The sequence below is a fragment of the Carassius carassius genome, chromosome 23 (genome assembly GCF_963082965.1).
Source record: "Carassius carassius chromosome 23, fCarCar2.1, whole genome shotgun sequence".
Taxonomy (NCBI): Eukaryota; Metazoa; Chordata; class Actinopteri; order Cypriniformes; family Cyprinidae; genus Carassius; species Carassius carassius.
In genome coordinates this window covers 16,989,360-17,008,500 of record NC_081777.1, presented here as the reverse complement: position 1 = coordinate 17,008,500, position 19,141 = coordinate 16,989,360, and the positions used below count along the sequence as shown (strand labels likewise).

The 19,141-nt window shown below is 36.6% G+C and overlaps 1 protein-coding gene across 5 annotated transcripts in view; it reads right to left on the bottom strand.

The window, feature by feature from the left end:
* Positions 1-19,141, bottom strand: part of LOC132101395 (signal-induced proliferation-associated 1-like protein 3) — a 104,322-nt gene that overhangs the window by 42,900 nt on the left and 42,281 nt on the right. For 3 of the 5 annotated variants that reach the window (XM_059506321.1, XM_059506325.1, XM_059506326.1), the window contains exon 2: positions 6,915-7,005. The exons of 1 other annotated variant lie outside the window; for it this stretch is intronic. The gene's annotated coding sequence lies outside the window, so the exon portion shown is untranslated. Of the gene's footprint in view, positions 1-6,914; positions 7,006-10,295; positions 10,383-19,141 lie in introns of all 5 variants that reach the window. One more of the 5 variants, XM_059506323.1, reaches the window with a different exon arrangement.

The window sequence follows — 19,141 nt, the reverse complement described above, 5'->3', positions numbered from 1 at the left end:
TCGTCAATGCTTGAGGCTTAGATCATTATAATGATACATAGTTTGTCGAGATTAAATTTGTCCCGTTTCATTTAATCTATTCGTAAACACTGACACGTGCGAGTTTAGGGGCGTTGAGGACGCCCGCGTTCTGGTACTAGCTAACAGGGTTAAAAATGGCATCTAGGTATTGAGCTCACTAGGCCTTGACTTCGAAACAGAGCGTTGAATAAATAGAATTTCAAACTTAACATTATAAAATAGAAACGGATATGTCAAATCAAACATATAGAACTAAACATGTAGATTTAAACATCACAACATGTCTATGCTGTCATATGATTAATTACATCCAAAATAAATGTTTTTGTTTACATAATATATGGTTGTGTTCTGTATATATTTATGTATATTTAAATACACACACATGCATGTATAAACTAGGGCTGTGCCAGGGTTTCCCATACATTCATTAATTTGTGGCGGCTCGCCACAATATCAACGCTGACCGCCACGGATTGATTCCGATGTTTTAACTATTTAATATGGGTACAATTGTATTTTATTGTAGAGCTGCGCGCTGCTTGCTCCCTCCCTCTCAAAACTGACAACGGAGGCACGCACGACTAGCCCCTCCTCTTCGAACACGATCTGAATCAAAACATGAGCATGCGTTAGTTAGAGGACGGATCACCGGTGCTTAATGCTTATTCAATCCGGAGTTGAATGGTTAGTAATGAACACTGTTGCTCAACATAACTCTGAGAAGTTAGTCTATGTTAAGCGCTGTCGCGTTTCCATTACAGATTCACGCAAAACTTTTGTGTTTTTTTTCTAAATATCGATAAACAACTATTGCGAAATGACGGCGTTTCCATTAACCGATGTTATGCGACTAAAACGTCATTTTTTCCTCTCGCGACAGGCCCGGTTCTAGAACCAAATCACTGAGGGTGCTTCTGATTATAGTGAGGGTGCTGCTTACATAATCATAGGAAATAGCTCAGTCATCAGTCTGAAACATAGTATCTCAAAATTGGGGATGTTGTATACAACAATACTACTGTAATTGCTGTTACGTTAAACAATATACCATCTGGCAGTAAATTATAGAATAGCATGTAAACAAGCAGCAATCTTCACTTTGCAAAACATTAAAACATGCAACACATAGCCTACCTACACTGTGGTGATACCCTTGTTGTAACCTGCTTCAACTTCAATTGAACACTCTTAGAATGGCCAAAAGTCACTGCCTTACACCTACACACATTTCTCTCCATGAAGGTGAGAGACACATTTTTACATAACAAGGCAGAAAATGTACCAAGAACATCCAACCTAACTTGAACATAAACACACGTAACTTTACTAACACAAACCCCAACCATATTGCAGTAATTACGCATAAATCAACTCCCAACAAACAATTACCCATAATGCACTAGCGCTGACTGCCGGGTCTGTACAATATGACAACCATGACAACACATCAACACCCAATCAGTCATTCATTGTTAGTGTTATGCATAAACATATTGATAAAGCACTGCTGCAGTAACGTTATTACACCAAGGTATTGCTGCTATATTCTTTATGACAACTCCAATAACAACGACAAGCAGTTCAAAACAATTGACAGCAAAAGACCAAGAAGCTACGCTAGCTCTTAACGTTACACAACACACATAACGTTACACAAAATACTTATTGAGCATGCTACAATTATTAATAATAATACTTACAGGTTGTGATTCGGAGGAGGGAGAAACTAATCCAAATATATTCAGTACTGTAACCTTCCTTCAAACGGCTTGCGAATCCAGACTTGAAAGCATTTATGTTGGAGAACATTATGTTGGAGAAACGTCATTAAAATGACGCGAGGTTCAGGCTAAACTTCTGTGTTAGTAAATATGAACTGTAGCCACTGACTCTTCACATGCTTGTCCCTGGGCAGTGGAAAAAAAGGTCACAGAACACGGCGCGTCTTGTCGACATGATGTTTATCAGCTGAGGTATTTTGAATGTTTTTACGTTTTCTGAGCGGGAAGCACGCACGCAAGCCAAGTGGGCAATTAAAGAGACAGCTTCAACTTTTGCGTATCGCGATCACGAAAGGACAACTACAATGCATTAAACATGAAAGCATAACGAAATAATTTATTTAATATATATATATATATATTTGTTTAATTTTATTAATTAATTTATTTTGTGTAGGCTACCCTATTATAGGCAAGAGTGTGAAATCCGTCTGTGTTTTATTTTTGGCAAAATCTTGTTTATGTGTGCTATTAATAATTTTTCATCTGAGGGTGCTTTCACTTTTATTTGAGGGTGCTTAGCACCCTCAAGCACCCCCATAAAACCGGGCCTGTCTCGCGATCAGTGATTCCAAAAATCATGGCAACAGATGTTGGTAGGTTTATATCACAGCCACCAGGCTAGACATTATATTATTATTATCTCCTGGTTCAGGTTGGTGTGTGTTGGTTTTTGTCCACCTCAATCTCCAGGTCTGTGTGTGTGTGTGTGTGTGTGTGTGCGTGCGTGAGTGTGTGTGTGTGTCAGAGTCTGTGTGTGTCCACCTCCAGGTCCAGTTTGGTGTGTGTGTGAGCCTGTGTGTGTCTGAGTCTGTGTGTGAGTGAGTCTTTTTGAATGTTTGAGTGTTTGAGCCTGTGTTTGAGTGTGTCAGTAAGTTTGTGAGTTTGAGTGTGTGTGTGTGTGTGTGTGTCCATCTCCAGGTCCAGGTGTGTGTGTGTGTGTGTGTGTGTGTGTGTGTGAGCAAAATTTGCAACAAGAAGTCTGTGGAGCAGTCATAGCATAGAAATTGTAGCAATGGCATAGCAATGTAGCAATAGCAATCTTTAAAGGGATAGTTCACCCAAAAAATGAAAATGAAAATTCTATCATCGTTTACTCACCCTCAAGTTGTTCCAAACCTGTATGAGTTTCTTTGTTCTGCTGAATGGAAGATATTTGGAAGAATGTTTGTAACCAAACAGATCTCGGTCCCAATTGACTACCATAGTATATATTTTTTCCTACTATGGAAGTCAATGGGGACCGAGATCTATTTGATTCTGTCAATCTTCCAAATATCTCCAAATATAACCAAATTATCCCTTTAAGGCATCTGACACTAAGTGTTGGCAATGGAAATGTGTACTTGCCACAAAAAATATATGATATATTTATGATATATATATATATATATGACATATTTAACTTAACAGCGGCTCTTAAAGTGACAGCGGGCTATGTTTTGTTTTACGTTTGATTATTCACTGTAGAAGGCTGTACTACATGAACCTTTTCATATAAACTGCAATAAATACAAAACTAGATCCAAACTAAACCTGAAATGAGACATTCATAATAAATAGTTTACTGAACAAATGAAATAACCATACTGCTTGAGACTTGCATAACAAAAACCCCATTAAAGCACAGTTTAATTTGTATCTTTTCTGTTGTATCTGTCCTTTGCTTTATTTGATTACTGATAGTTTAATTATTTTCAATAATTTTGAGGAATTTTTGTTTGTTTGATATTCCGTCGTCGCTATAATGTAGATGTCATAGCAACCTTATTTACAATAAATACATATTTTATATGCATCACTATTTTTAAATAAATCACTCATATAAAGTTTTGGTCATATTGCTCCCTCATAATAGTGTTAAATAACTGTGATTACAATACTGACCAAAATAATCGTGATTACGATTTTTGCCATAATCGAGCAGTCCTAATATAAACATGGTTGGAATCGTTTCCGGTTCAGGTTGGCAATGTCAAAATTCAACATACATAACAGTATACAAATTTTCAGGTTGCGATTCCGGTTCCAGTTAAATGAACTATTATTATATTTTTTACTATTTTACCATCATTGAATGTAGTGTTGCTGGAAGGTAGTAAGTAATGTTGAGTAATGCTAGTCCATCAATCAGCATGTGCTTCAAAGTTGTTGTTTTTTTACACTATCAATGACATTTTGCTTTTCAAGCAGGAATAAGCTGGTTGGCCAAATAGTCTTTGTGTTGGCCAAATAGTCCCTTGAGGGCTGAGACACTTGTTCATTTCCCTAAATTAATTAACTATAAACTGTTATACTTATAACCATGTATATACACTCTCCATAAAGCTCCTATTTTACAAATAATAAAGCAGTCAGGAGATGGTGTTATGCAATGAGTGGTTTCCACAATTTTAAACATTTAAAATGCATGAAAATAAATATTTTCTATCACTTTGTTTATCACTCTTGAAATGACCTGTACACTAAATAATTTATGCCTTATTAATAGCAGTCTATTTATTTAGTGTTCCAAGTTGACCACCCGGTTTGTGACATCCTTCATGGGAAACGCTGAATCATCAGAACACTGGCGCAAGGCTGCTCACAGCGCTTGGTCACGTTTCGCACCAGAACTGTTTTCGGAACCAAAACTTAGAAATTAGGTAGGGAGGGAGTCAATTCACTGTTGAAAATTAAATCAAACAATTCAAATAAAACATTTCAAAATGCTTTTGATGCTCAAACATCTTTCAGTCTGAAACCAAACATGTAGAATTGAACATATCAATTGTTCCAACATGTTTATGACATGTCATGTCATTTAGGTAGCTAGGGTCAAATCAAACGTGCTTAAATGAATGTTCCAACATGCCTATTTTACTGAGAAATGCTGTCTAGATGGCCAGCTTAAGTTTTGAGTGTCAAATATATTAAATCAAACATTTCAAACTGAACATTCCAATATAAAATTGAATGTGTAGAATCAAATATGTTGAACTGAACAATTCCAACATGTCAATGTTACAAGGCTTTGAGCCTGAAACTGTCATTACAACATGTCTATGATGTTTAAATATGTTGCCTACAAACATGTCAGATCAAAATTTCCAACATGTCTATCATACGCAAAAATGGAATCAAGGTAGGAAACTTGCTATATTTTGAATCTGAAACCAAACACAATAAAACTACCATGTAAATCATTCCAATGTCCAAGTGTGAAAACAAACATGATTAACAGAATAGTCCAATGTGCATTATGATGCTCTAAAATGCTGTCTAGATAGTCAGCTCATTAGATTTTGAGTGTCAAATATTTAAAACTGAACAATCCAAAATTGAGTTAAATGTGTTGAATCAAAGATGTGTAACTAAAGGTGCTAATAATGCTCAAGGTGCTGTTTAAGCAATAAAGTTAATTAAAAAACTGAACATGTAAAATTAAACATTAAAAAAAATGTCTATGATGTACAAAATTGTTACCTACGCAGTCAGCTTACCAAATTGAAGGTTGAATCAAACCAGTCAAACCAAATGTTTATGCTGCTCCTGCCATCTAGTTTACCAGGTTGTAAATGTCAAATCGAAAAAAATGAATCAATAATTTCAAAGAGGACATTCCAAAATTGAACCAAAAATTCTGTACTGAGCACTAGGGGTGTAACGGTACGCAAAAATCATCGGTTTTAAAGTCACGGTTCGGTTCATTTTCGGTACAGTAAGGGAAAGAAATGCAAACATTAAACTGCAGGTTGTTTATTACTATAACCTTTTTTTAACAATTTGTTTACACTTTTTTCAAATACTTTTTAATAAAATATAGATAAAATAAAAAAAGAATAAGAAATAAAATACTGCTGCAAAGTTCTCCACTAAATAAACTACTCTCAGTCTCAAACCAATATCATATAATAAAATATAATGAAAAACATAAATAAATAACTATGATTACAGTGCAGCATTACCAATCCCAGCTTGTAGGCCTGCTCATATTTAAAAAATATATATAACTTTTCCAAAGTGTAAAGTGCAGCATCAAAAGTCAGTTTTTAGACCTGCTCAGATTTCGTTATTGCGTTGGACCGATCAGAATTAAGAGCAAAGGTCTGTTTAAATGCCGACGGGAGCTGCGTTTGAATTACAATCGTTTTTTTCCTAGCTGTAGTGATGTTCACACTCGCGTGATGCCATACTGTTGACGGTGTCCTTTATCAGTAGGCTTTATATTTATGCTCAACATGAAGTATAGATATTGTTGTAGTGAAGCCAAAATCCTGGTCTGTCGGCGCCTCGGCGGTCTCCCTCTATGTCACCTACAGTAGCAGCAGCACGCCAGCGCCGCGTCAGGCACGATTCTGGTGTGTAAAAAGACAGAAAACGTGAAGCACCCGTCACGCAACTGACAAACAGCAGAAACGCCACACTCATGCCACGCAGCCAGTGTGTCACCGGCCTTAGAATCAGCTGCAGGGCAGGATTTGCGCTGAACGCGGAGACTTCCGCCACTTAATATGTTCGTTTGGAAACACGAAAATGTACTTATGTTCCGCAAAACAAAATATTGCATTCGGTCATTCGGTACACACGTGCACCGTACCGAAAGCCCTGTACCGAAACGGTCCGGTACGAATACATGTACCGTTACACCCCTACTGAGCACTAAAGTAGCACTAAGTTGTCAACCTCAGTGACTACAATAGTTTTGAGTGTTTAATCAAACATGCTGAATCAAACATGCCAAATTGAATGCCAATGATGCTCAAAAATGCTGTCTTTGCAGTAAGCTTACTAGAACAAGGTTACTTTTTAGAACAAGGTTTTGAACTTGAATCTGAACATGCCAGCTTGAATGTTACAACATGTTTAAGCTTCAGAATCTCGTCTATGATCAAAATTGTTCCCTAGGTAGATAGTCAGCTCACTAAGTTTTGAGGGTCAACAAATCAAATGTTCCAACATGCCTATAATGCTCAAACATTCCACCAAGATAGATTAAGAGTCTAAATGTTTAATCAGACATAGCATCTAGGTAGTGAGCTCACTAAATTAGGGGAAAAAAGGGAACTTGGAGAATGATGCAAAACTGTGAGTTCCCAGTTTTAAGTCATGTGTGAGTGACTATTTTACCAGAGAAAGTCCCAGTATTAAGGAAGCCATGAGTTAAGGGCCAGTCAGTTCCTTTGGTGGGCGTCACCAAGCTGCCAGAAGACGGAGTGATCTGTCAAAGAAACCAGAGTGGGCTGTTAGCATTGTTACTACCTGCTGCTATAGAAGCAGCAGCTCACCAAGCTATCATTACGTGTTACATGTGTGTGTCAACGAGCCTTGCTGAGCATCAGAAAGAGAAACACAGTAGAGAGAGAAAATGACACGGCACATGTCAAAATAATGAGCCTGATATTATGATTTACAGCTCACAAGGTGCGATACAACATCCATGTGTGAAATAACAGTAGATGTGGCGTGTGTGTGTCTGTGGCACTGCAAGCCTGCAGGCATCTACACACTCTCTCCTCAGACAATAGAGTCAAAGCAAAGCCGATGGGTATGAGCTGACAGCTGCTGCTCTTGCCTTCGTACTGGCTAATACAGCTCGCTCTTCACACACACACACACACACACACACACACACACACACACACACACACACACACACACACACACACACACACACAATACAGAAGGCTTTGGAATGTCTCCTCATAGCATGGGACATCAAAGGCAGCCTAAGCTTGATCCATAGCTCATGAATTTTGGGTTTATCTATCACACGCAGACGTAGCCTGCATAGACACATGCTGTTTTGGAGGAAAAGACAGAAAACGTGTGCTCCTGACCTGTTATAAGCACCACACACTTGCATACTGAAGGGACAGGAGGAGACATGCTCCGGCATACAAACATTCCCTGCGGCCGCAAACATTATGGCCTGACAGACTCCCACCCATCAATACTGATCAATTCAGCTCTAGTTCCTCTCCTGACTGTTTGTATGGAGGTCAAGTGTATGACAGTGGATAACAGCTGGAAACGGTGTGTACCTCCTATGGATCACAGGCTTTGGGCGATACACACCTACGTTTAGTACACACTAGGCATCTGACAGACTCCTGATTCCATCGGTGAGAATTTACAGCCGATTGCCACTACAGCAAATCACATTACAGCCCAGCTGCTTCACCATGACAACACATTACAGCATGCTCCACTTCATCCAATTAGGCCTGCCAAGACTCAAAAATACAGCACACCAAGGTAGTGGGCAGAGAAAGGGTATTTTGAGGTTATGAACACAGACAGCATTTAGTGAACAGGCCCTGGGGGTGATATATGCATGCTTGTTCATGGCATTTAAGGATGTGCAAAACTTCTTACTACTTTTTTTCAGAAACAATTAGTTGGTGGTTGGTGTGTGACAATGCAGTGGCACTACAATATAAAAATCAAAAAGAAAATAATTTGTAGACGTATACTATATAAATCTGAACAAAAATCGGGATCTCTATACATTTAGGCCTATTTATCCTCATCTCAAAATGGCAGATATTTGGCATCGGTTGAGTATATAGATTTCAGTATAAACTGTAGATACACAGCTCAACTGCATCAACCATTAATTAGGTTGTTTAAGCCAATATTACTATATACGACCACTAACTGGAAAAATCAATGTATGAGCAATAGAACAAGCTTTGTCTTAGCAGTAGCAGAAATGTAAACACCCAAAAATATGCAAAATAGTCAAATTAAAATTCCTCATAACAGATTAAGAATTCCTGTTTTACATATATCATTAGTGGCGCAGCAGCTTGGAAGACATTACAGGCGCTGACGCTGCAAGAAACTTCAACGTTTAAAATGGGTGCTGCGCTGTGACGTGCAAGTCACATTTGCAATGGAGAGCCGCACATTAGAAAGATTATTCAATCTGAGCCACATGAATATTGTAAAAAAAAAAGTTTCTATTAGTGTGACTATTTTAGTTTCTCTGACTTCCAGAGGTTTCTGTAAATGGGTGAGACTCTAAATACAAATACAGCACATCCTCTCAAAGAGGAATCCGCTGAAACAGAGCACTATCTGCCTCCAAGCACAATCTGCATGATGTAATGTCTCCTCGGCTCAACTGTTCTCCTATTAGCGTGTTGTACTGTCAGATTCCTTCTGGGTTGCTGCTCCAAATACATTAAAATCTCTCTGGGAGGCTCTTGATGACAATTTTCCACTTTTACTTTAAATTCAGCATCTTGTAACTGTCCTGACAGCTGAGAATTACAACGGTTGGATGGGTGACAGTGGAAACACAACATCCTGACATTGAGACGCAACTGTGACAGAACAGAGGGCTCACTGGCACAGAGGCCGAGGTTGAAGGATGCACGTTACGGATAGAGAGATATTTCCATCAATTTGGACAAATAGCAGTGAGCTTACAGTAGAGCCAAGCATATCGGCTGCTAAATGAAAATTTGAAGTGCTCTGTGGGGAGACCCCAAAGGGCTGAGGGGATTTCACTTCCCTCCATGTAACCTTTTAAACACTGAGAGAAAGGCCAGTGCTTGTGTGTAAACAGGCTGACATTCAAAGGAAGCACCACAAAAGAAGCACCATGCCTTTCGCTCTCCCTGCAATATAATGAGAGGCGGGGAAAGGAAACATGAGCAGAGGGACAAAATTCAGTTTTACTGAAACACTCCGAAATTAAAGAAACCGTGAAAAAAAGATTCAGTTTGTAGGTGAGTAACAATACACTCGATTTGATCTCACAATACAAAACACTCTCTTTTTTTATCATTACCTCTAATACATCATAATCAGTTAAAAATTGTTCAATACCAGGGATGGAAATTAGCACCCGCCACAACGTAGCATCATTCTAGCGACGTAGCATAAGTGCAGAGGAGAGAGCAAAACAAAACACTGGTCATGAATTAGAAGTATAAAACAAGGATTTGTAAAGAAAAATGTCAGAGGATTTCGATTTAAGCCAAGAGGAGACAAAACTTGGTTCTAACGGAAGCTAGAGATTCATATACACAAAATTCATATATTTTCATGGGCTCAGAGTTTGACCTCTGCTTTGAAATAAGGTCTTCAGCCTCAAGCAGTCTCGTTATGGCAGCAACTGCAACAACATACAAATAACAACAGCCTTTACATGCCGCTAAATCATGTCTTATTTAATACACGACTCCAGAATAATCACATATGAAAACCTCACTTCAAACTCACAGACAGAACAAAGAGCTATTCATGGTTTCCTGAGAATCAATCTCTCAGCATCATCTCATCTCTTACACTCCAAGCCAGCCTCCGCTCTTCTCTAAGTCCAAGTTCCCAGATCCATGATAAAGCCCACACCGCTACTGGAATCATACCATATGTACACGGAAACGCACGCTATTGTGTCTCAATCCCAGCATTCATGCGACGCCTCATCTGATGTTGGCATGCACATTCATTCTCGCCGTCTGATATCGTTGTCAAAGAGGTACATATCTCACTCACATTCTCATGTTGGGGTAAACAGCTTTTTGATTCACGTGTTGATGGAACTTCTTATAATGCAATGCAGTCAAAAAGCCCTTGAGAAACCTGAAATTACATAAAGACACACTCTTAGAAGCACAGAGCAACCATTGCACACACATTGACTGCTTTAAAAAGATCTCTCAATGACAATCAGTAGGAGAGCTGCCAAAGAGGCAATTTCCATCTATTACGCCTGATGACTAATTACTCTCCTTCAGCTCCAAGAAACTCTAGAAATTATGCAACAGGAGGAGATGTCAGGCCAGTCTAAGTGAAGAGACACTAATAATAATCCCTGGCAGTTTCCCTTTTTTCCCCAGACTTATGTTCAACATGGGTCAAAGAGCTATGGGTCATGAGTCCAAGCTAAGACTTAGGTAGCCATTAAAGGGGTCATATGATGTTGCTAAAAATAATATTCTTCTGTGTATTTGGTGTAATGAAATGTGTTTATGCAGTTTAAGGTAAAAAAAAAAAAACACATTATTTTCCACATACTGTACATTATTGCTGGTCCTCTATGCCCCACCGATACCACTTTTTCCAGTACTTGTCCAATAAAGATACTTTTATTTTTGGTACTTGTCGATACAGAATACTGACACCCATACTTTTATTGCATTTGTAAAAAAAAATATTAAATATTGGGTACAGAAAACAAAAAATTATTTATAATGTTAGCTGGTTAACTTCATTTATTAAATATTGTAGATACAGTCAAACCTAAATTTATTCAGACACCTTCAACCCTTCTCACATTATCACAGTTTATTCTCTATAGTTAAGAAGATGGTAATATAATATGACAAGAACTCAGACAGTTAAACAGTTAAACTGTCTGAGAACAAATTTAACTTCATAATGTTAGATAACTTTGAATGAAAGGTATGTAATAGATTACAATCAAACAAAAACAAAAAATTCAGACAGCTATTAGTATGACAGTATTTACACAACTATCAACACTTAGTCAGGCAACCCTTAGCCTTAAAGGGTTAGTTCACCCAAAAATGAAAATTATGTCATTAATAACTCACCCTCATGTCGTTCCAGAACTGTAAGACCTCCGTTTATCTTCGGAACACAGTTTTTTGGGTGAACTAACCCTTTAATGACTGCCTGTAGTCTCCTGGGCATGCGTTCATCCAGCTTCATGCAAACCTGAACTTCCATTTTTTTCCCAGACTCGGTCCGAACAATTTTTGGTCCCAAATTTCTATCAGTTTTAGTCTACTGTAAGAAGTAGTTTTGGGTATAATTTGTCACAGTTTACTTTATTTTGCTATCCTCACTTACATAAATGAACTCTAATGTCCTGCACCCACTAGTAAAATTTATATATCAGAAATGATATCTGGTCTTTTTGGTTTGACTACATCCTTCGGTTATTTTCACACTTAATTATGCCAATTAAAATGTATTTTAACAGTTTTAGTTACTTTCTTTGTTCATTTTTTTTTGCTCTATGGTTCATCATCTTTTATTTAATAGCATTGCAGTGGCTTAGTGCTGCAATCCTGTGCTTTGCTGTAATAATGCAGGGAACCGTTATAACTCATTATAAATCTCCTAACTGTGATATTTTCACAAATATAATTTTTTTATCTGAAACGTGCTGCGCTTTCAATTCCAAAGCCACTCATATAATACACAAACACTGAAGCAAACAAAACGCACAATGCGTGCATGTATTTGTACTGGTGCAGAATGAGAGGGACAAGTAATACAGCCGAGTGCATTTCACACAGGCTGCTAGATTCACTTTCGCTAGAAAGTCGTGTATGCCCAGGGTTGAAAATATATGCTACAAACTACAAACTTTCCAGTGATGAAAAGTATATTTACTCGACAAGCTTGCGCATCTTCTCTTATATTTTAAAATATAATTTATTCCTGTGATGGTAAAGGTGAATTTTCAGCAGCCATTACTCTACTCTTCAGTGTCACATGATCCCTCTGAAATCATTTTAATATGCCGATTTGTTGCTCAAGAAAAAATAAATTATTAATGTTGAAATTGAAAACAATTGTGCTGCTTAATATTTTGTGGAAACATGGATGCTTTTATTAATAGAAAGTTTAAAAGTACAGCATTTATTTGAAACCGGAATCTTTGCTGTCACTTTGGATTGATTTCGTGCATCCTTGCTGAATAAATATATTGATTTTACTGACCCCAAACTTTACAAGCATCAAAACATTTTTAAATGTCACAAATGTCAAAGGCCACTATACTATAAAAATATAAAATCATATTTTCAAGGGGTTAGAATTAGCACATGAAGTGGCACTCTTTAAATGATCCAAGTATGATGTGAATCAATCCCACAGTGTTTTAAAATGCAATATTTTACATGCTTTCAGAAACACAGTCCTTTTGTTTAAAGCGATCCTCCTGGAACTGGGATCTGGAAGGGTCTCTCAGACTCATGTTTGACCCAGAGCAGGAATGCAGGGATTCAGGCCATTTCCTCCAGCTGTCTGCCTCCCAACTCTTCGGCCAGAGAAAAACATTTATCTCCTCTTTAATTCTGTCCCCCACCCTTTTCCATACACACTTTCCCTTGTTCTTTCTATTCCAGATAACACTATTATTTGACATTCTTTAAAATTAAATATATATACTAAACTAAGTCCCCGCTTTCTGTTGGCAAACTTCTGAGACTGTGCCAACAACCACCGGGGTCCTGACAATGACAACATACAGGACTAAATTACATCCCCACAGCTGCTAGAGCTACATCCCTCTCCCAAGAGAGCGAATGTACACGTTTGCACAAGCTCACACACACACACACACACACACACAGACACACGACAGAATGCACTCTAATTGGCATACATAACTACTGTATAAAAAAGGAAGTACTGAAGTAGTACAACCCGAATTCCGGAAAAGTTGGGACGTTTTTTAAATTTTAATAAAATGAAAACTAAAAGACTTTCAAATCACATGAGCCAATATTTTATTCACAATAGAACATAGATAACATAGCAAATGTTTAAACTGAGAAATTTTACACTTTTATCCACTTAATTAGCTCATTTAAAATATAATGCCTGCTACAGGTCTCAAAAAAGTTGGCACGGGGGCAACAAATGGCTAAAAAAGCAAGCAGTTTTGAAAAGATTCAGCTGGGAGAACATCTAGTGATTAATTAAGTTAATTGATATCAGGTCTGTAACATGATTAGCTATAAAAGCTTTGTCTTAGAGAAGCAGAGTCTCTCAGAAGTAAAGATGGGCAGAGGCTCTCCAATCTGTGAAAGACTGCGTAAAAAAATTGTGGAAAACTTTAAAAACAATGTTCCTCAACATCAAATTGCAAAGGCTTTGCAAATCTCATCATCTACAGTGCATAACATCATCAAAAGATTCAGAGAAACTGGAGAAATCTCTGTGCGTAAGGGACAAGGCCGGAGACCTTTATTGGATGCCCGTGGTCTTCGGGCTCTCAGACGACACTGCATCACTCATCGGCATGATTGTGTCAATGACGTTACTAAATGGGCCCAGGAATACTTTCAGAAACCACTGTCGGTAAACACAATCCGCCGTGCCATCAGCAGATGCCAACTAAAGCTCTATCATGCAAAAAGGAAGCCATATGTGAACATGGTCCAGAAGCGCCGTCGTGTCCTGTGGGCCAAGGCTCATTTAAAATGGACTATTTCAAAGTGGAATAGTGTTTTATGGTCAGACGAGTCCAAATTTGACATTCTTGTTGGAAATCACGGACGCCGTGTCCTCCGGGCTAAAGAGGAGGGAGACCTTCCAGCATGTTATCAGCGTTCAGTTCAAAAGCCAGCATCTCTGATGGTATGGGGGTGCATAAGTGCATACGGTATGGGCAGCTTGCATGTTTTGGAAGGCTCTGTGAATGCTGAAAGGTATATAAAGGTTTTAGAGCAACATATGCTTCCCTCCAAACAACGTCTATTTCGGGGAAGGCCTTGTTTATTTCAGCAGGACAATGCAAAACCACATACTGCAGCTATAACAACAGCATGGCTTCGTCGTAGAAGAGTCCGGGTGCTAACCTGGCCTGCCTGCAGTCCAGATCTTTCACCTATAGAGAACATTTGGCGCATCATTAAACGAAAAATACGTCAAAGACGACCACGAACTCTTCAGCAGCTGGAAATCTATATAAGGCAAGAATGGGACCAAATTCCAACAGCAAAACTCCAGCAACTCATAGCCTCAATGCCCAGACGTCTTCAAACTGTTTTGAAAAGAAAAGGAGATGCTACACCATGGTAAACATGCCCCGTCCCAACTATTTTGAGACCTGTAGCAGAAATCAAAATTGAAATGAGCTCATTTTGTGCATAAAATTGTAAACTTTCTCAGTTTAAACATTTTCTATGTTATCTATGTTCTATTGTGAATAAAATATTGGCTCATGTGATTTGAAAGTCTTTTAGTTTTCATTTTATAAAAATTTAAAAAACGTCCCAACTTTTCCGGAATTCGGGTTGTAGTAGTACTGGGTGGGTACTGGGTATGTTCATTTGTTTCCAATTACTGAGCTGTCAACACTTGGTACTACGCAGTCATTCTTAAAGAACACGGTTTTTGAATGCAGTCCAACTCACGCACAAACAGTGCAAAACCCTCATTCATTTATCTAAACTTCAAATGATAAATAAAAATAAGCACAGTCAAACAATTAAGTGCAATTCAAGTTTTTATGTACATATCTGTGTGTACTGTGTATATAATAATTATGTATATATAAATACACAAATACAGTATATATATATATATATATATATATATATATATATATATTTTTGTACTTACATCTATTTTATATTCGTATAATTTATATTATATAAATATATTTAATATATAAACGTAACATATTTTTCTTAAATATATATACATGCATTATATATACATAATAAATATACAAAGTACACACATTTACTATTTAAACAAAAACTTTTTTTGGATATGATTAATCGTCTGACAGCACTAATTAAATAAAAAAAGATTTTTTTTTATAACATTTACGACTTAAGGATCTAAGTAAATGTTTTTAATTAAAATGGAAAGAATTTATTATCTAGTGTATCTACAGAGAAACTCATGAATTACATGTAAGTAAATAATAATTAAATCCTAATTTAATAGTGCTTTGTGTACTTTAAGTTTAAGTACACAAGACACTTTTTTCTCTTAAGTTGTACACTAACAGTTCTGTAAGTCAGATACTGATTCACTGCACTGGCTTATTTAGTTTCTTATTTAGCTTATTCAGTGAATGATTCATTAGAATGATTCCAACTGATAACTCAAAGTCTATCGTGCATTTGGGGGAAATTTACAAAGTTGTGTTCATTTGTGAAGATTTTAACAAACAAAACATCATAAAGATGAATCATGAAGAATCATAACTTTTGTTGGTCACAGAGCTCATTTTCTGCCAAAAGCTAATGGAAAAATCCTACGGGCTTTTTGCCGATGGAACCTAATGTCTCTGTTGTCCTACAAAATTTTTCATCACTGCAGAGCTCTATAATTCTTGGTTATTATTTTCCATTGTTTGTTAATTCTCACCTCATCAATTCAATTCAGACTCAGTGAAAATGTAATTTATTATCCGATTGCGCTGTAGATTTACTGAAGCACAGTGTGTGAAACACTAGTACAATGACTGAGTCAGAGCTCACATTAAGGGACTGGAGAGATGCCGAAGTAAATTAGCATGCAAGCATCTCTGGTTATTCATGTATTTTCATAACCATGTTCATACATGTATCGAGTTTAACCCAGCCTAATTAATGTTATGATAGACTGACGGATACATAGATACTTAGCTGATCCCTGAAGGGAAATGCTGTGACTAATATTTAGAGAGGGAAGACACAGCACAGGATTCATGGAGGCCCATTTGGGGGGACAACTCATGCTGCCCTGTGATTGAGTGTGTCATCACATAATGAATGTGTGTGATGAGAACTGTGCCATGAGGGGCCGAAGACATAACCGGTAACTGTAGAACTCTGCAGACAGCTTAACAAGAACTGATGGACCTAGTGATGAGGACAAACAACATCCGGTGGGGCACAGATGAGGCTTTGCAGGCCAGGCTAGACTGAACTTTCATTGGGGAATGTTAAAGCTCCCCTTGTTCTAGATTTAGCTTGAGAAGAAAAAAATCTCCCCCAAGATAGACACTCACTTTGGATTAACATCGGGTCAATCATAGATTAAAAAGTCTTAATTAAAACTTAATCCCAGACTGCTACGAAAATAACAACTGCAGCAACAAATGAAACAACAGTAGAAGTGTCAGGCAAAGCTAAAAAAAAAAAAAAAAAAAAAAAAAAAAAATGGCATCACTGTAATTAATAATAAATATTAATAACATTAATAAAATGCCTCCATTTTGGTCTTATTTAGGTGAGCTACTTGGAAGATTCACATTATTATTATTATTATTGTTATTTAAAAATAATAATTAATAACACCTATATAACATGGATTAAAAAAACGAATGAACTGCTTCATAAAAAATATTAATTAACAACAATATTAATTAGTGATGGGATTTATGGCTCTTTGAGGGGATCCGGATCTTCGCGATCCGTTCCTTTCAAAGAGCCGTTCAAAAGAACGGCTCTTTTGGCTCTTTTTAAATATTTAGTCAGTTTTAAGAAGCCACCTTGGGGGCATCTCGGTTTATCCTGGAAATAATCACTGGGAGGAATGATGAGGTGAGATTTGTAGTCAAATAATTAAAACTCAGATATCACACACCAATATCTGAGTTTGAATTATTCTGAAATATTGATTATTACCTCATTTGTCATGTGTGGACTATATTCCATAGGGTTGCACAAATCCCTCTGCTTAGACAGTGACATCACTATTTTGGATTTACCTTTAGTACAAAGTGTGTGTGTGTGTGTAAAGCTACGTTGACTTATGTTATTCATACAATACCTACTCACAAATAAACATCAAAAACAAAGCCAGCTGCAATGAATTTCTGTGCAAAACAGCTTTTACTACAAACACTTCCACACAAGAACATTGTTATCACACAAGAACATTTTGATAGAAAACTAAAAATATTTAAAGTAGATAAAATTCTAATAAATAAAATGGAAATGTCTACATACTACTGTAAACTTTGCAAATAGGACATCAGCCCCTTCAAGTCAATGAACAATAACAAAGTGGGCTGCAATGAATGTCTGTGACAGCTGACAATGACAGAGGCACGCAGGGGTTTTTTTCCACTGGAGTCCTACTCACGTGAAGGATGCGTGCACAACTAATAACTAATATCATCACGCTACAAAGGGTTTGCCTGCGCTGGGTGCGCCCCTCCCCCATAACTGTTCTGTATCGCGGAGGAGCTCATTTATGTGCATCTGTGTGAAACACGCATAGGAAAAAAGAACGACAGAAAGAACGGCTCCCCTCCAGCCGCGACTCGGCTCCCATCGTTCATGTTTATGAGCCGTTCAAAAGAATCGGTTCGTTCGCGAACGTCACAACTCTAATATTAATCAACTATTACTTGGCAAAATTATTTTTTATTTCTAGTATTATTATGATAAATGTTGTTGTTGTTGTTGTTAGTAATAATAATAAAAACAGTAAATCAACTATCATAATAATTATTAATATTAACAACACTAAAAAACAGCCAACATTTCTGATATTTATTAACAATATTCTCATTTAGATCAAACACTACTTAGCAGAAGAACTGTTTATTTGCTTAATAATAATAATAATAATAATATTGTTAATAACATTAATAATAACAATTAAATTAATATTTAAAAAACTATAATATATATTGAATAATTCTTATTAATATCACTAATAAACAGCCATTTCCGAACAATATTTAGGTAAACCATTGGCAGAATAATTGTTTATTCTTATTAATATATTAATATTATCTCACATAATACCATTGCTGCTACTACTACTACTACTACTACTACTACTACTACTAATAATAATAATAATAATTATTATTATTATTAAAAAATATTATTAATGTTATAAAGTACATAAAAAATAATAACAGCATCAATATTAACTTAATCTAGAATAAGTTAAATTAATATTACTCAAAATATAAAATCTAAAAATTTAATAATTATAACTAATAACACTAATAAACAACAGCTATATTCTGAACAATATTTAGGTAATCCACTAGCATAATAATGGTTTATTCCTATAATTAAAATAAAAAATATGAATATTATATTATATCACATAATAATAATAATAATTATTATTATTATTATTATTATTCAAAGTAGCATAGTTGGCCTGAATAGGACCAAACTGGATACCATTTATAAATGCCCACAAATGCAGAATTGAGAACTGAGTTGTGTGCTCACACAGATGTGCTTTGCATGTCTTATCCAATCAGAATGTAATGGTCAGTGCTATAATTTTTTGCTTTGTTGGATATTAAAACTGCTATATGATTAATATAGACATTTGTTGTTCTGCACATCATATGGTCCTCGCTGTTTTAAACGAACACAGATGTAACTAACCCTCAGAGGACATTATTTTAGATAAAATTAGATTAATAACTTAATCTAAAATCTCATGAATTAGGCTGCTATCATCGTTAGGAATGCAATAGAGTCAATTTAGCAATAACCCATTTAAATGAGCGCATCTTGTCATCTCACGAGTCTACAGTGGTCTCAATAAGTACATTTTTCAAACACTTATGTTAATTCTTTTGCAAAATGTTTTGCATAAAAATGTGTGGGCGCCCTTGACACACATGCATTCCCATGCTAATTTTCTGGGTCAGACAAATC